Raw genomic sequence first — 13,578 nt, 5'->3', positions numbered from 1 at the left:
CCCCGCTCTATCCCTGGCCCTCAGCCATTGGCTGACTCGCTTGATCTGGGTCAGGTATTGGCCAGCCAAGACGCCGGTCAGGAAGAGTCCCCACCCTCCTGTGTAGGTAAGAGGGTCTGCGGGAGAGTTGCTGTGTTCTGGGGTCGGGGAGGGTTTTCCTTCCTAAACCGTGTCTTATCGTACTGGGTGGACAGCAGTGCCCTTTGACTTACATCACCTAGCTATCTCTACTACCCTCTACCAGCCGCAGCTCCGAGGGCTAGAGGTAGAAAACCGTACAAAACGACCACAGGAATGCGTGCCAGCCCATCCTCCACCCAGCTGGTCGAGGAATATTCTGACTGGTGAGATGGGGAGGATGCAAAGGAGGTGCTATTTTCTAGCGAATACTTTAGAGAATGCCCTGTTCGTGCGGGACATAAAGGGGCTAGGGGGTACAGTTTTCTTAAATTTATCAACGCGCTTAAAAAATATTTACTGACCACCTGTTACATAGGTGGACTCTAGTGAGGATTAAGTTTTTGGCTCTGACTTCCGTAAGTCTTAAAAGGAGAGGGAAAGAAATCATGCATGAGCCAACTGCAATACTGTGCAAGGGATAAGTACTACAAGAAGAGTAGGCCCTAAGGATTTTAGGAGCTCAGAATTAGAAGGGGCATTTATGGCAGTGCTGATGGCTCTTGAGCTGGGTTTTGAAAGACTTGTGGAGACGTGAGACCTTACAGGGCTCAAAGAGAGGAAAGTGAGGGCTTCCCTGGTGGCGCAGTGGTTAAGAATCTGCCTGCTAATGCAGGGACACGGGTTCGAGCCCTGGTCGGGGAAGATGCCACATGCCGCAGAGCAACAAAGCCCATGAGCCACAACTACTGAGCCTGCACTCTAGAGCTTGTGAGCCACAACTACTGAAGCCTGCGTGCCTAGAGCCTGTGCTCCACAACAAGAGAAGCCACCCAATGAGAAGCCCACTCACCGCAACGAAGAGTAACCCCCGCTCGCCACAGCTAGAGAAAGCCCACGTGCAGCAACAAAGGCCCAACGCAGGCAAAAATAAATAAATAAATTTATAAAAGGAGAGGAAAGTGAGGGGTCGGTGCCAGGAATTATGAGCATTTCCTGGCCAGAGGAGAGACTAATGGGAGAGCAACCTTGGAGGAACAGGTAGGCCCAGATTCTGGAGGGTCTTTGATACCACACTCAGCTCTGAACTTATGGGTAGATCTTACTGATGGAAAAAATTTCCAATGCAGTTTACACCAATGAGCACAAGAGCTTAGACTTTATCCTAAGGACAATGGGGAGGCTGCAGGGCTTTAAGTGGAAGAGTAACAATCAGATATGTGTTTTAGAAAGATCAATGAAGAGAATGGATTGGGGACTGGGAGAAGGAGGGAGACCAGTTTTGGAAGTTGTTTTAGTAATGGGGAAGGATTATGGTGGCCTGAAACATGGAGAGGTAACAGGATTGAAGAAAAGGGGATGGATTCCTTAGACACTTAGGAGTTTAAAAGAACTGGACTTGGTGACTGGTTGGACATGGGGTGAGTAGGAAAAATGAAGAATGACTTCTAAATTCCTACTTTGGGCAAACAGAAAGGAGAGTTCTTAGGAGAGGGTCAGTTCTGGGCATGGTGAGTTTGAGGTGCCAGTGGGACATCCAAGTGGAGGTGTCCAAGAGGCAGCTGAGTATGCCTGACTGGAGTTTGCAAGATAAGTCTAAACTGGAAATTTAAATGTGCAGTCTGTTGTGCCTTATATGGCAGCCACATGAGTGGATTGATTTGTTGGGCTTGCCCAGGGAGTATGTGTAGAGTAAGAAGAGAAGAGGGCCTAGGACAGAGCCCTGAGAAGCACCTACATTTGAGGTTCTGCAAAAGTAATTGAGATGAAGTGTCCACAGTGGTTAATTAATCAGTAGTAGAACATGGTTTCCCAGAAACCAGGGGAGGAAAGTGTTGAAGGCTGATGACTAATCAAGTAAAATAAGGTCTAAAAAAAATCCACTGGCTTTAGAAACAAGGAAGTGGTTGTAAAGGCAGTTTCAGTGGCGTGGTGGGAGCTGAGGTCGAATTACAGTGAGCTGAGAAGTGGGTGGGAAGGTGAGGAATGAAGACTACACTTTTAAGAAGTTTGGCTCTTTAAGAGGCAAAAAGAGAGAAGAAGATAGCTGGAAGGAGAGGCAGGTTTTTATTCAGATGGGAGAAATGCTGTTGGCATGGATCCAGCAAAGAGAAAAAGATAATATTATAGGGAAAAAGAGATGACAGAGAGTGGCGCCCCCAGAAAAAGAATAAGGTAGGGCAACAGTCCCCAACCTTTTTGGCATCAGGGACCGGTTTGGTGGAAGACAATTTTTCCACGGATGGGGCAGAGGAGGGGATGGTTCAGGCGGTAACGCGAGCAGTGGGGAGCCATGGGAGCGGCAGATGAAGATTCGCGCCCTTGCCCGCCGCTCATCTCCTGCTGTGCGGCCCGGTTCCTAACAGGCCATGGACTGCTACCGGTCCGCGGCCTGGGGGTTGGGGACTCCTGAGTAGGGGATCCAAAACATTAGTGGAGAAGTTCGCTTAGAGGGACATTTGCACTGTGACAGAAAGGAGGCATGTGAGATGAGTACATTAGTAGATTTGGTGGCAGGAACTTGAGAGAATTCTTGTATGGTGGTTCCTACTTTTTCTGTGGAATAAGGACATGGTATCAGCCAGGGAGAAAGGGATTGGAGATGATTTACAAGATTTGAGACCAGCAGAGAAGGATTGAAATAGCTGCAGTGGAGAATGGGAGCAAGATGACCGAGGTAGCATACAGCTTTCCGGGCAGTTAGAGCCCTATTGAGGTTGGTGACCATTATTTTGTAGCAGCAGCAGTCTGCATGGTGGTGTGCTATGTATTTTTCCCCCAACAATATTCAGCCATCTACTGGTGGCTGCAGAGAGGTGAATTGAGTTGATCCAGGTTTGAATTTTATCAGGTGGATGAAATGGAAGGACAAAGGACAAGGAAGTTGAGGATCCTGGCAAAAGAGTGGTTGAGATGGTGGATCTTAGACCTAAACTGCATAAGAGAGAGTAAAAGTGTTACGGGCTGGAGGTCCCAATGAAGTCAGAGAACCCATATCTTGGAAACAGTTGAATGAGAGAGTTATGATGAGAAAGTGGAGTAATGAAGTTTGAGTAGTTTCAAGTGATGACAGGGTCCAGGGTATGACCACGGTAGCAGGTGGCCAAAGTGGAATACAGAATACAGCCAAGATGTTGACATGGCCATTGAAATCCCCCCAGATGATGGCAGGACCTGAGGAAGGAAAAGGAAAGAGGATGCTTGTGAGCCAGGTACCAGTAAAGCAGGTTGTTCTGGAGTCTGTAGATGACAGCAAAAGGAGGGGCAAAGGTCAATACAGCTGAATGGCATGACCCTAAAGTAGCAAGGGTTTTTACAAAGAGCAGGTAGAATAGGAACTGAATTGGACTTTGGTGGCGAGACATTAGCCCCTCTCCCAGTCCTGAGATCCCTTGGGTTTAAGAGTATAAGCAGCTTCCTCCAGGGTCGGCTATGCAGAAGTGGCGCCCTGAGGAAGAGCCAGCTTCCAGGGCAGGCTGGAGGTGGGCAGAGCGAGTGTGGAGCCGCTAAGTGTGGAGGAGACTTTGCTGATCAGAAACAAAAGTTTTCCAGGGAAGAGTAAGAAGGTTGGGAAGGGAAGGAAGGACAGGAAATCAGGTCAAGGAAGATGAAGCATAGAGCAATGAAGGGGTGCGGAGAACGTGGGCAGAGAGACTCTGGTTGACCTAGAGAGTTACATTTTGTGGGGAGGGCATGAAGCCAGGCCTGTGGAGTGGAGCTGGGGGCAGAAGTGAGAGGAAAAGGGGGTCCATGGGTAGAGAATGAGGGTAGGTCTGGGAAGCTGGTGACGGCAGTAGGTTTTGCAGGAAGGAGATGGGGAAAATGGTCTATGGAAACAGGGTGGAGGGAATGGTGGCTGGCTGTGGGGAAGAGATGGGGCAGATGGAGTCTGTGAAGAGGGTATAAGTGGGGAGCAGAAGGAAGGGCATCTATGAGAAGAAAGTGACAAATTGTGTTGCATTTGGCCCTGAGGTGGAAGTAAAGGCCAGGACACCCTCTTTGGCTGGGCCTGAAGTTGAAAGGAGAATGTTTCTGTCTCTGTCTCTATCTCTTCTCCCTCTCTCTCTGAATGAGGAGCTGAAAGTAAAGAGTTGGGTTGGGAGAAGGCCTCTGTCCCATTGTGCAGGTGGAACCCACAGGAATAGGAGACAGTGACTGCCTTATCTCTGAGGCCATGTGGGGACAAGGAGCCAGGCTGGCAGCCCATGCCCTGGAGGCTTCTTGCTTTTAGAAATGTGTCTTTTGATTTAGGAGGAAAAAAGCCCTCTGAGAAATTTTATTTAGAAGTGAAACCTAGTGACCTTTTGATTTTTTTTTTTTTTTTTTTTTTTTTTTTTTGCGGTACGCGGGCCTCTCACTGTTGTGGCCTCTCCCGTTGCGGAGCACAGGCTCCGGACGCGCAGGCTCAGCAGCCATGGCTCACGGGCCCAGCCGCTTCGCGGCATGTGGGATCTTCCCGGACCAGGGCACGAACCCGTGTCCCCTGCATTGGCAGGCAGACTCTCAACCACTGCACCACCAGGGAAGCCCTGATTTTTAATACCTCTTCTCACTTGTTGCTAAGGACCTTTGACTTAGTACAAGAGCCGAGGGTTTTGAGATTTCTGTGATTTTCGTTTCCTGGCACGAACAAGAACCGTTTGGCTGCTATAGAAATGATTTATGGATGAGTCCAGATTTATTAATCACCTCTGAAGATGGAGAGGAAATTAAAAACAAAGAGTCCACTCTGGGCTGAAGACAAAGTAGGTTTGTCGTCCTTGCAGAAGACCTTGCCAAGGTTAGAAGGCCACAAACAAACCAATTTGGACCGAGGTTCCTAATCCAGATTTTAATTTCATGTGCTTTGATTTTTTCAGACCATTTTCTCTCCAAGGTAAAATAATGACCATTTTAATTGGCTGCCACTTACAGAGAGTTTCCAATAAGCATGATGGCATACGTATATTTTTCCCTGGCATTCTAGGTGTGCTCTGGTTCTTACGATCAAGCTGGTGAAACTGACTTTTACTGCGTGCTGCGTGCCATGATCAGTTGACTATAAATGAAATCCTCTTTTCCAAAAGCCATTATCCATTAGTGCTAATTTGTTTGCTTCTCATTTCCACTGATCATTAGAGTCTCTGGTTGTGAGCACCAAATTGGAAATGATTTCGTTGACATTTCAAAAAATTTTCTTGAATGCCATTTGGCTGCAGCTAAAGAACATTATGGTTTGCAGAGGAACAGTTCACTCCAATTACAATTTAACTGACCGTTCATGGCACTGAATCCCTGTCCTTAGTGTCCAAAGATGACACCGCTGCTGACATTGCTATTTCCTGTCAGCTGTAAAATGCCTCATAGACTATGCACTGGCCTTCTTGGATGGAGACTCTGCCACTCTGCACATGGCAGCTTTGGGAAGTTGGTAGTTTTATGGACCTACATATCATGAACATTCAGATATAACCATCTAAACGGGAGCTGGCTGATTTCTTTACTCATTCACCAGCGAGCATTTATTAAACATCTGTTTTGTGCCAGGCATTAGGCAGGCCCTGGGGACATAGAGACAGGGAGGACCAACCCCTGCCCTTGAGGAACTCACACTCTAGTGGGAGGGACGGTGAAGTTTTACAGCATAGCAAGAGAAGAGGTGGCATAAGTGGGACCACAGACCTGAGAACCCCTAGCTGTCTTGGGGAATTAGCCAAGGGGCAAAAAGGAGGCTGGCCATTCCTGATGGCAGAGCAGGGTTGAGATACAAGTGGGCCCTGGAAGGGCCTGGGGAGTTGAGAAGTTGGTGTCTGCTGCAACGTGGAAGTCACTGCAGATGAGGCTAGGCTGGGGTCAAGTTTTGTAGGATCTTGTATGCCACATTGAGTTCAGACTTTATCCTGTAGGCCAGAAGGAGAAATTTGGGGGTGAATAAGGGAGAAAGTGTAGAAGCTTGAGGGAAAGGCTTTGTTTATGTATTTGTTGGGGTTGACAGAGATCGAGCAAGTTTAAGAGGAGTCAGAGGAGATGGAGAGATTGAAGATAGAGGGGCAGAATCTAGTGCACACAGAAAGGCTGCGTGCCCATGTGGTGAGGTTAAGAATAGAGGGAGAGGACTTCCCTGGTGGCGCAGTGGTTAAGAATACGCCTGCCAATGCAGGGGACACGGGTTCAAGCCCTGGTCCAGGAAGATCCCACATGCCGCGAAGCAACTAAGCCCATGCGCCACAACTACTGAGCCTGCGCTCTAGAGCCCGTGAGCCACAACTGCTGAAGCCTGCATGCCACAACTACTGAAGCCCCCATGCCTAGAGCCAGTGCTCCGCAACAAGAGAAGCCACAGCAATGAGAAGCCCACGCACAGCAACGAAGACCCAACATAGCTAAAAAAAAAAAGAATAGAGGGAGAAGGAGTTCCCTGGTGGCCTAGTGGTAAGGATTCCAGGCTTTCACTGCCGTGGCCCAGGTTCAATCCGTGGTCGGGGAACTGAGATCCTGCAAACCACGTGGCACAGCCCCCACCAAAAAAATGGAGGGAGAGAAGGGAGTTGCTCCTGATGGGCCTTGTTTTCTCTGTGAAGTAGGAAGCAAGGTTATCTGGGCATCCTCGCTGATTCCTCCCCCTTTCATCCTCCACAGTCAGACAGTCACCAGGTCCTGTCGCTCCTTCCTGTGTGGCGTTTCTACTTCTCTCCAACCCTAGTGTCATCAGCATCTTTTGCCGAGATTATGGGAACAGCTTCCTAACTGGTGCCCTGCCTCCAGTCTTGCCCCTTTCGGATCACCTTTCTACACTAGAGTCAAGATGCTATTCCTAGAACAAAGTCTTTTCTTGTCACTCTTAACTTAAAGCCCTTGACCTAAAATCCTCACGTTGCCCTCAGGGTAAAGTGCTGACCCTGCAGCAGAGCATCAAGGGCCCCTTGTTCTCTGGCCTCCACCCATTTTCCCAGCCTCGTCTCTTGCCGCTTCCATCCTCATACTGTACTCCAGCCACTCTGAACAATCTCAGCAATGAAAATAAGAACTAAGCTTTATTGAGGGTTTCCTATATGTTAGGCAGTTTGTTGACCCTTATGAGGGTCATAACACCTCATAATACCTTATGAGGTATTATTATCCCCTCTTCTCAGGTAAGAGAACTGAAGCCTGGAGAGGTTAAGTAATTTGCATAAGGTCACACAGCCGGGAGGTGGAAGATCACCCAGCTCCAGTGTCTTTGTTCCTAACCGCTACGCCACACTGCCTTGCACTCGCAATTCTTTAAATATACCTTACACTCACGCGCTTCTGAGCCTCCGCGTGTTTTATTCCCTCTACCTGGAGTACAGCTTCCTCACCTCTTCACCTGGCTAGCTGCAGATGCCTTTCAGCCTGGATGGCATCTCCTCTGGAAATTTTCCATAGCAGCCCACACTCCAGCTAAGGCTGGGTTAGGTGTCCCTCGCTCACATTCCCAAAGTATCCTGTGCTTGCCCCATCCTAGCGCTTACCACACTATTGGACTTAAAATGGTTTATTTACAGGGTTCTATGCCACCCCCAAATTGCATACCCCTTGAGGGAAGGAACTCTGTTTGGTTCTCACAATTATCCCTAGAGGCCTAACCCAAGGATGGGACACACTTGTCTCTCAGTATTTGTTGACTTTCACGTTGAGTGGAATTGCTGATAGTAAGGTTGGCAGTGGGGCAGAGGGACTCCTAGTCAGGTCTGAGACAATTTACGTACAATGTGACAGGCACTGGAAACTGAAAGATGAGATGGCAGGAGGCAGCAGCCAGGGATACAGGCTGTCAAAGAGAAGATGTCAGGGTGGAGAGGCATCAGGGAAGAAAGCCTTTTGAGCAGGAGGGATGGTCAGTGATTTTAGTTGTTGCAGCAACAGAACAAGTAAACAAAGGACTAAGATGTCCTCATTGACCTGGACAATTAGGAGGTTATCAGAGACATGGCTGAACGTGCAAGCAAGTGAAGGGGGAGTGCAGAGAAGCAGAACTGCAGTGGGTTGAGGAGACACTGGTCCGTGGAGGATCAGAAAAGAGTGTGTAGACTGTTTTTAAGAAGCTTTTCTGTGAAGGGCAAAAACCAGAAAGGTGACTGCAGGGGGACAAGAGGGTGAGGTAAGTGGTTTTTGTTTTCATTTTTGCTTATTTTTGTTTTAGGATAGGCAAGAATTAAGTAAGTTAACAAGAAAAAATGCCTAATTAAAGAGAGCAGTTGAGGATCCAGGGGAAGAGGGAGTAGTGGATGGAGTGAGGGCTCTAAGGAGGCAGGATGGGTGGGTGTAGAGCTCTGGTAAAGGAGTAAAGAAGGAAAAGAGAGGGATGGGTATGGATACCATAACATGGGAAGAATGAAGAGATTGTGAGGATGTTTTTGCCTAATGGCCTATAACTTTTTTGTGAAGCCCAAGAGTAGATCTCCTGAGAACAGATGGAAGAGGTGGGAGGGTAAGGAGTTCGGAATTGTAGACTTCCCAGGCTATTCACAAAGTTTAGGCTATGGACCATGAGTGTGGATGCTGGATTGGATGGAGGTCACCAGAGTCCAGATTTTGTGCCTCTCCTACAAGCCCCAGCAGACCTTGGGATTTACCCCCATGAGAGCACTTTACACTTTTCAGTAAAATCATCTGGTTCCCTTTCTCTCTACCCCACCAGTTTGTAAGCACCTTTTTTTTTTTTTAACATCTTTACTGGAGTATAATTGCTTTACAATGGTGTGTTGGTTTCTGCTTTATAACGAAGTGAATCAGCTATACATATACATATGTCCCCATATCTCCTCCCTCTTGCGTCTCCCTCCCACCCTCCCTATCCCACCCCTCTAGGTGGTCACAAAGCACTGAGCTGATCTCCCTGTTCTATGTGGCTGCTTCCCACTAGCCATCTATTTTACATTTGGCCACTCCATGCCACTCTCTCACTTCGTCCTGCTTACCCTTCCCCTTCCCCATGTCCGCAAGTCCATTCTCTACATCTGCGTCTTTATTCCTGTCCTGCCCCTAGGTTGTTCAGAACCTTATTTTTTTAGATTACATACATATATATGTGTTAGCATACAGTATTTGTTTTTCTCTTTCTGACTTACTTCACTCTGTGTGACAGTCTCTAGGTCCATCCACCTCACTACAAATAACTTGTTTCTTTTTACAGCTGAGTATATATGTGCCACATCTTCTTTATCCTGTCGTCTGTCGATGTACACTTAGGTTGCTTCCATGTCCTGGCTATTGTAAATAGAGCTGCAATGAACATTGTGGTACATGACTCTTTCTGAATTATGGTTTTCTCAGGGTTGTAAGCACCTTGAGGGCAAAAAATATATTTGTTATGTTGACCAATGCCAGTCCCAGTGCTTGGCTAGGAGTGGCACCCAGGACATCTGTTTAATTAATTACTGTGTGAGATTAAGGAAATTAAAATGCTCATTATGAGCACAGTGTGTTGGATGTCAATTTAAGTAACACTTGTTGAATATCCATGATGTGCCAGGGACGATGCTAGCCAAAATTACGAAGATGGAACAGGTTGATGCTGAAATTGCCTAGCAGCTCATGGGTAAACGGGAGGACTTGGGTGCAAGTGGGTATGGCAAGTAAATCAGCACTGGGGCAAGGGAGACGGGGAAGTACAGGACGCCTGACCTCAGAAGAAAAGAAATGATTGAGAAACAGTATGAGGACTTTATTATTTTTTTATGAATTTATTTATTTTTGGCTGTGTTGAGTCTTTGTTGCTGTGTGCGGGCTTTCTCTAGTTGCAGCGAGCAGAGGCTACTCTTCGTTGAGGTGCACGGGCTTCTCATTGAGGTGGCTTCTCTTGTTGCGGAGCACGGGCTCTAGGCGCGCGGGCTTCAGTAGTTGTGGCTCGAGGGCTCTAGAGCGCAGGCTCAGTAGTTGTGGCGCACGGGCTTAGTTGCTCCGTGGCATGTGGGATCTTCCTGGACCTGGGCTCGAATCCATGTCCCCGGCATTGGCAGGCGGATTCTTAACCACTGCGCCACCAGGGAAGTCCCAGCAGTATGAGAACTTTAGAGAATGGTGTGTGAAGCATGGGGAAGCTGGCAGCCTCCCCTTAGTTCCTACTGGAAGCAGTGACATGGGGGGCGGGGTAGGGGGAACAGACTCATATTTAAGGTGCAGCAAAACTTAGATGGAAGACGTTCTTCGGCCTGAATGAAGAGGGGTAATGGGGAGCAACAGGAGAGTTTTAAGCAGGGAAATATGCTCGATTTGCATTTTTTAAAGAATCTCACATCACTACCTGGAGAATATAGCCAATATTTTGTAATAACTGTAAATGGAGTGTATCCTTTAAAAATTGTATAGAAAATAAAGCACATTTTATTTTAATGATATAAAAAGAAGACTGTCGCATCACTGTGGAGATTAGGTTGGGGTAAACCCGAAGATCAGTTAGGAGGCTGCTGCAGCAATCCACGTGAGGGATGGGGGTAAACTACAACAGTGGCAGTGGAGATGAAGCTAAATAGACTGATCTGAGGGAGATTTAGGTGGTATAACTGGCAGAACCTGGCAGCAGATGGGATGAGGAGGGCAAGGGAGGGGAATACGTCAACATAGCTCTTGAGTGACTAGGAGAGTGGTAACAGTCACTGAAATAGGACCAACATAGGGAAAGGAGCAGGGGTGAGGGCTTGATGAATTCAGTTTGGGACTTATGGATCTGAAGAGTGTGTGAAACCTACCAAGGAAGACGTCTGTGGTCATTTAATCATATTCTCAGCCTCGGAGGGAGGCCCAGGCTGAAAATATGGATTTGGGAGTCATAAAGGCTACGAATGTAACATGAACTCTTGAAAGTGGTACGTTTCCCCCCTTTTCCCAGTTTTCTTTCTTTAATTCTTTTTAAAACTGTACTTATTAGGTTTTAGGGGTTTTTTTTCAATCATCATCAAATCTTATTTTGAAGAAAAGTTGAGATTAAAATAAATATATGGCTGTAGTCTCTTGATTAAACATGGCTGCCCCCCTGTATTTCCCCCTACCTCTCAAAACCTTGCTGACTTAACACTAAAGAAATATAAAAGGTATTAAGTTACAAAAGCTCAGAGAAGGAAGCAACAGCAGATGAAAGTCAACAGATATATGGAAGTAGAAGGCAGGTGGGGGAGTGTTACCTGGCTTGAAACATCCTAAGAAGTTCCAGACCAGCTGTCAACCAGGGGAGATTACCAACAAGAAGCAAATCAGTTAACCCAGCTTACTCTCCAAGACGCTTAATGCCTTGGAAGCATGAGTGACTCCAGAAGGTCAGCAGTGAGGTACAGGGCTAATAAACATGGCGGCTTGGCTGGAGTCTGCGTGCAGAGCACTTTGCTGCGGCCCCAGAGCTCTGCTCTCAAAAGCCAAACGGCTACTCTAAACTCTTGCCGCATAAGGAGGAACTCTGGAGGCCTCCATACTTAGGGACTTCAGGCAGGGTTTGAAGGGCAGGGATGAGATACAGGGTGGAAAACTGAGGGATGGAGGGAAGATTTACACACTACATGGTGGCAGCCCTAGTCCCTCCCCCACCCCACCCCCAGGATGCCAGCAGCCAGGCGCTTAGCACCCTTACCCTCTCATCCTCCCTGGGAAAGTAGAAAACTCTTCTCCAGAGGCCCTGAGAACCCCAGGTGGGGAAAAAAGAAAAAAAAAAAAAAAAAAAACCCTCCACTGACTGACATTTGTGAGTTTCTCAATGAAAAGTCTAGTTGTTGCCTGTTAAATAAATTTTCAAAAACTGAAGGGCACAGGATGGAAGGCTTAGTATAATAACTGAAAAAGACCCGCACCAAGGCATATCATCATACAATTTCAGAAAAGGTTTTCAAAGCATGAAGAGTGAAAAAACAAGCCACAGACAAAGGCACAGAAATCAGAATGATGTCAGATTTCTCAAAAGCAACCCTGGGATGCTCAATCGAGGGAAGCTTGTTCTAACGTGGAATTACACACCCAACCAATCTGACATGAGGTCAGAATACTTTCAGATTTTCAAGGACACAGAAAAAAATTCATGTCTTAGGAAGCTACTGGAGAATGTGATTCAACAAAATGAGAGTAAACCAAAGAGGACGAGGTGGATCCAGGAAATAGGGCAATAGCGAAGACAGGCAAAAGGAAATCCCAGGACAACATTTGTACGCCAAGCTTAGCAAGCAGCCAGTCCAAACTGGAGCAGAAAGACAGAGGGCCTTGGGACAGAGTTCTCCAGGGAGAAGATGGGACTGATCAGTTAGGGGTTGAACATTCAGAAAGATCATTGCTATGTGTTTGGAATATTTGGAAGAAAACAGCTCTAGTACTTAGAAAATTAAACAATTGAACAAAGAAACAATTATTAACTCCAGGTAAAACCAACTTGTAAGAGAAGGAAAACGTAATAGTAGTTTACAGCTTGAATGAACAGTGTTTATTTACTTGGTCAATAATGTAAACACTAACTATTGATTTAACTATAAATTGTGGAAAACTATATTGTGAGAATGAGGGGAGAAAAATGGGGGTTAGAGGGTGCAAGAGAGCTAATTCCTCAGAATTAGAAATAAATAGTGCCTAAAATTGACGAACCAAATAATAGTAATGTATTAGTTTGCTAGGGCTGCCATGACAAAGTGGCACAGACCAGATGGCTTAAACAACAGAAATTTATTATCTCACAGTTCTGTACCTCTGATAAAGGTGTCCAAGATCAAGGTGTCACAGGATTGGTTTCTTCTGAGGCCTCTCTCCTTTGCTTGCAGATGGCCACCTTCTGGTGTCTTCAGATGGCCTTCCCTCTTTATGTGTCTGTGTCCTAATCTCCACTTATAAGGATACCAGTTATGTTGGATTAGGGCCCACCCCGATGACTTCATTTTAACTTAATTACCTCTTTAAAGACCCTATCTCTAAATAGAGTCACATTCTGAGGCACTGGGGATTAGGACTTGAACATATAGATTTGTTGAATTCAGCCCATAGCAAGTAGTATAAACTCATTATTTGGACAAATAGAAGTAGCACCAGAAGAAATAGCCAAAAGAGTTGAAAGTGGTTGCCTCTGGAGTGAGACGGAGGATGGAAAAGGGGGAGGCAGGTACTATTACTTTTTTACTTTGTCAGGTGGGCAGTGGGGCCTTGAACCCAGTCTGACTCTAAATCTCATGTTCTTCCCCACTGCTACGAGATTTGGAGCTCCTCCAGGCCAGGGCAGTGCGGTGCGCCTCTTCACACCTCCCTCAGCACCTTGCACAGTGCTTTACTATGTATGTACGACTTACAGCTGTATCACTATGACTTTAAAGCTGCCATTTGTCAGTTTTCTTTTCCTGTTTAAAAAAAAAAAAGCTGATGGGGAAGACAGATCCAAGGAAACCTCGAGGGGCCATAATATGGAGCATCCAGCTGAAAGTTTCCCACCCTTGGTGTTCTAGAATCGTTGGGTGCATCTCTGATAGCACTTTGAGTTTTGATCCTAGAAACGGTCCATCC

At 46.7% G+C, this 13,578-nt stretch overlaps 1 protein-coding gene across 5 annotated transcripts in view; it reads left to right on the top strand.

Moving 5' to 3' along the window:
• ARMH1 (armadillo like helical domain containing 1) overlaps window positions 1-13,578 on the top strand; it is a 31,181-nt gene that overhangs the window by 751 nt on the left and 16,852 nt on the right. Inside the window, exon 1 of one of the 5 annotated variants that reach the window (XM_027108765.1) lies at window positions 86-344. The exons of the other annotated variants lie outside the window; for them this stretch is intronic. The gene's annotated coding sequence lies outside the window, so the exon portion shown is untranslated. Of the gene's footprint in view, window positions 1-85; window positions 345-13,578 lie in introns of those variants that run through there. 5 annotated transcript variants of the gene reach the window in all.

This window comes from Aethalodelphis obliquidens, unplaced genomic scaffold, assembly GCF_003676395.1.
Source record: "Aethalodelphis obliquidens isolate GAN/ISIS:26980383/991018 unplaced genomic scaffold, ASM367639v1 scaffold9, whole genome shotgun sequence".
Lineage (NCBI taxonomy): Eukaryota > Metazoa > Chordata > Mammalia > Artiodactyla > Delphinidae > Aethalodelphis > Aethalodelphis obliquidens.
Note: the sequence above shows the minus strand (reverse complement) of the source record. Positions and strands in the feature narration are given on the sequence as shown.